This window comes from Lontra canadensis, unplaced genomic scaffold, assembly GCF_010015895.1.
Source record: "Lontra canadensis isolate GAN:19392208 unplaced genomic scaffold, GSC_riverotter_1.0 scaffold113, whole genome shotgun sequence".
NCBI classification, from domain to species: Eukaryota; Metazoa; Chordata; class Mammalia; order Carnivora; family Mustelidae; genus Lontra; species Lontra canadensis.
In genome coordinates, this window is record NW_022631107.1 from 5,378,549 (window position 1) to 5,383,496 (window position 4,948).

Genomic DNA, 4,948 nt, shown 5'->3' on the forward strand with positions numbered 1-4,948 from the left:
CATCTGTGTTCATCAAGGATATTGGTCTGTAGTTCTCTTTTTTGATGGGATCCTTGTCTGGTTTGGGGATCAAGGTGATGCTGGCCTCATAAAATGAGTTTGGAAGTTTTCCTTCCATTTCTATTTTTTGGAACAGTCTCAGGAGAATAGGAATTAGTTCTTCTTTAAATGTTTGGTAGAATTCCCCCGGGAAGCCATCTGGCCCTGGGCTTTTGTTTGTTTGGAGATTTTTGATGACTATTTCAATCTCCTTACTGGTTATGGGTCTGTTCAGGCTTTCTATTTCTTCCTGGTTCAGTTGTGGTAGTTTATATGTCTCTAGGAATGCATCCATTTCTTCCAGATTGTCAAATTTGTTGGCATAGAGTTGCTCGTAATATGTTCTTATAATTGTCTGTATTTCTTGGGTGTTAGTTGTGATCTCTCCTCTCATTCATGATTTTATTTATTTGGGTCCTTTCTCTTTTCTTTTTGATAAGTCTGGCCAGGGGCTTATCAATCTTATTAATTCTTTCAAAGAACCAGCTCCTAGTTTCGTTGATTTGTTCTATTGTTTTTTTGGTTTCTATTTCATTGATTTCTGCTCTGATCTTTATGATTTCTCTTCTCCTGCTGGGTTTAGGGTTTCTTTCTTGTTCTTTCTCCAGCTCCTTTAGGTGTAGGGTTAGGTTGTGTACCTGAGACCTTTCTTGTTTCTTGAGAAAGGCTTGTACTGCTATATATTTTCCTCTCAGGACTGCCTTTGTTGTGTCCCACAGATTTTGAACTGTTGTATTTTCATTATCATTTGTTTCCATGAATTTTTTCAATTCTTCTTTAATTTCCTGGTTGACCCATTCATTCTTTAGAAGGATGCTGTTTAGTCACCATGTATTTGGGTTCTTTCCAAATTTCCTCTTGCGATTGAGTTCTAGCTTCAGAGCATTGTGGTCTGAAAATATGCAGGGAATGATCCCAATCTTTTGATACCGGTTGAGACCTGATTTAGGACCGAGGATGTGATCTATTCTGGAGAATGTTCCATGTGCACTAGAGAAGAATGTGTATTCTGTTGCTTTGGGATGAAATGTTCTGAATATATCTGTGATGTCCATCTGGTCCATTGTGTCATTTAAGGCCTTTATTTCCTTGTTGATCTTTAGGGTTTTTTTTTAATGAACTAATTTAAACAGCACATCTGAAGGGTGAAAACGTCAGCCAATGACAGCAACAAACAGCCTTTCCAAAACAGAGCTGTTCTGAGAGAAACATCAGTCTTATCCTAAGTCATAATCTATATATCCCGGCCATTGTCGAAAGCAGTTTTGTCGACTTGGTACCTCCAGGTCCTAGGTAGGACTCGGTGACACCGGCCAGATGATCTGATTTTAACATAATCAATTTCACTAAAGGAAAGAGTGTACCTTTGGCCTTCCCACTTCCCTCCCGCAGGGCAGATGTGACCCTGCGAATCATGTTGGAAGTCACTGTGCTACAAGCCATCTTTCCCCTCTGGTTCTTCCAGGCTTCATTTCTGGCTTGCTTTCTCCTTAGCCTATATTTACCATCAAAATATGATTAGAGAAGCCTCTCTGTTCTTCATTCATTCGCGTGCGCAGGAGGGACCAGCCAGTACCTCTCTCCCGCTGGAGACAGAGGACTAATTGGTTATAGCACAGAGCATTCTGGGTATTACTTCAGTATAAATTGTCACTTCACGTTCGGGCGATGGCAAACTGTGTGTCATCCCGCTGCCTCTCAGAGAATACTCCTCTCAGGAGACACCTGGGTAGCTCAGATCATGATCCCAGGTTCTGGGATCGAGTCCCACATTGGGCTCCCTGGTCAGCAAGAGAGCCTGCTTCTCCCTCTGCCTACCGCTCCTCCTGCTTGTGCTCTCTCTCTCTCTCTCTCTCTCTCTGACAAGTAAATAAAAATAAAATCTTAAAAATAAATAAATAAGTAAAATTAGAATAGTCCTCTTAGGAAAAGCTTTGATTAAGGAAAAAATGTCACCGATAAGACCTGATCCCGAGCAATTTACCGAGTGATCAACAAAGCTATCAAGATCCTATGTGAAAGAGGTGCTTCCCATCTAGAACCAAGCAGGTGCTAAGCAGGCACTGAGCAGGTGCAGGCCGGCCTCCCAGCCCAGACGCTGGTGAGCATGCCTGTGCCTCCCACCCAATGGTCCCTACTCCTCAAAAACCATCCGTAGGACCTCACTCTGCACATTCAGTTACATTGTGACAAATTTTAAATTGTCCACCTGTGCCTCCAAATGAAAACAGTGGGGCTACTGGCTGCAAAATTATGATCTCTGCTGGGGTCTCCCTGCTAACTCCCAGGCAGGCCGGGAGGTATTCACGTCCTTGGTGTCAGCCCACAAGCGATGGAGCTGACCTGGCTGCTGCGGCCCTTTCCCTTGTTGTTTCCTGCTTGTTTTTCTTCTTCACGATCTTTTGTGATTACAAAAGCAGTATCTTTTCAATATTAAAAAATTATATTACTTTGCAAAACCTACATATATGAAATCATCATGTTGTATACTTTAAACCTGCACGATGTTATATCTCAATTATACCTCAGTAAAGCTGGGGGGGGGCATTAGAAAGTGTCAATATTTTTAAAAAAAGGAAAACTAAAACATTATGTTCTTATTCCCCAAGATTATCACAGTTAACACCTGTGTGTGTATCCTTCCAACTTTCCTCATGCACAATTACACGTATCATCTATCTATCATCTGTATACATACTGACATGGAGTCATTTGTCTTCCCATGTTTATAAACGTTCCTCTAATCTAATAACTTTCAAATCCCTGCCTCTGGCATCGTACTCCAAATGTGTATTATTGCTAGATTAGCTGCACCAGCATCCAATCCGGGACCGTGTATTACAGGAGATTGTTATGTTCATCTAGAACACTCATCTCTTACTGCACATCACTGAGTTATTGAAGGGAGCAAGCCAGTTGCCAAGGCAAAGTCCTATCCTCTGGATTCCTCTGGATTTATTTAATTTGTTGCTTCCTTAGGCTATCTGCCATTAATCCTGTCCTCCCATCCCCATATTCCCTGTAAACTGGAAATTAGATCCAAAGGATTAGATTAAAGCATTTCCTGGCTAGATCCGTCAGAAAAGTAGTGTACTTCCTATCGGGCTGCACCAGGAGACACGTAACACTTGGTTTTCTACCATCGGGCATCCGAGTATTGCCATCTGGATGAGGGACTTAATCCGTCCAACCAGGAAGTAACTTCTAGAGTGTTCCAGACTCAAATGGGGCCCTCTCCCAGGTACCCAGACCATCGGTACCCACCACCACAGGGAGCAAAGGCAAAGGTCATCCAGTGGTCTTGTGAGCCACACACAGTGCAGATGGCACTGCTTGCTTTTTCAAGATGAAGTTGGTAGAATATTTAAAGTAAAATATTTTTAAATTAAGTAAAATATTTAAGACAGCAGGAGAAACCTCAGAAGGAAGATGTCTCTGAAGACGTTTGCCTCCGTGGCCCTGAACAAAATATTCACACAACAGCTCAGAACTGAAGTAACTTCGACTGAGATGGCCAGGATGGCCTAATTTCCAGAATGATAACATAGATTGCAATTAAACTGGAAAGGGGCCCAGGATGAGAGAGGGGGAGAAAATAAATACCACCTGTCCCAGAGGCCAAGCACAGGGGCATGCACACGCAGACACACACACACACACACACACACACACACACACACGGCCAGAATTTGGCCTCAAGCCACTATAATAGATATAGACAGTTGAGTTCAACTGAAACTCTTTGGGCATCTCCAGGAAGTGTCTCTGTCTTCCCTACCATCTAGAAAGAAGGCTTGCTAGGTCTCCTGGAGCTACCTGGAGAGCATCAGCCTGCAGTGGCCTTCTGAGGGCTCTGAGTTAACAGGGAGCTCTCCGTAGGGCTAGTGGATGCTGTCTTTGCTCCAAAAACTCAGTAAGTTCTGTCTAAAAGATCCAACCATGAGGTGCCTGGGTGGCTCAGTGGGTTAAAGCCTCTGCCTTCGGCTCAGGTCATGATCTCAGAGTCCTAGGATAGAGCCCCGCATCGGGCTCTCTGTTCGGTGGAGAGCCTGCTACCTCCTCTCTCTCTGCCTGCCTCTCTGCCTACTTGTGATCCCTGCCTGTCAAATAAATAAATGGAATCTTTAAAAAGTAAAAAAATAACAAATAATAAATAAAAGATCCAACCAGGTAAATGTCCTCCTAATGGACATCAGGGTGAAAATTATAAGGAAGAAGAAGAGCGCAGCACTTAGAAAAAAATGGGCCCTGTAGGCTGCGGCACCTGCTGCTTCAACTCTGGGAAGACTCCCTTCGTGTCTACTTTTAGTCCAAGCTCGTGCAAGCAGTTCCGCCGCGCGCACGCCCGCTGCCCTGCCAGCAGCCCTCATCAGCTGCCTCTGACCTGCGGAAAAGCTGGAAATAGAACCTTGAGCCAGTTTCTCTGCAGCTCGATTCTAAATGTTCACAGCAGCCCGGTTAGGCCATCAATTTAAAGTACTTGTCCCTCTTTGCGTTTTTGGACACCCCCAACCACCACATTACTTTTCTTTGGGAAAAAACATTTTATGTAAAAGGTGAAGTGCCTTTCTTTTTATTTGCTTTCTCCCTATGTAGCCAGGGATGCTATTTTTCTTCTTGATGGCTTTTATACTTGGTTAAAATCACCTGGAAAAATCAATAGGGAAGAATAGAGTATTTCCTTAGTTACCCATTAGCCGCTGTAACTAAAGTCCACAGAAATCCATTTCCCATTTCTTGTGAAAATTTTATAAGTGTTTAAAATATTCACTTGGATGCTGTGTGTTTTTCTTTTGCATCTCAAATGAGCTGCTTTTCTACCCTGAGGGATAAAGCCTGACTGATTGTCCTCAGTGGCTTTACTCAAAATAAAATCTTTTTTTTTACTAATAAGTAAATACCCAATTCT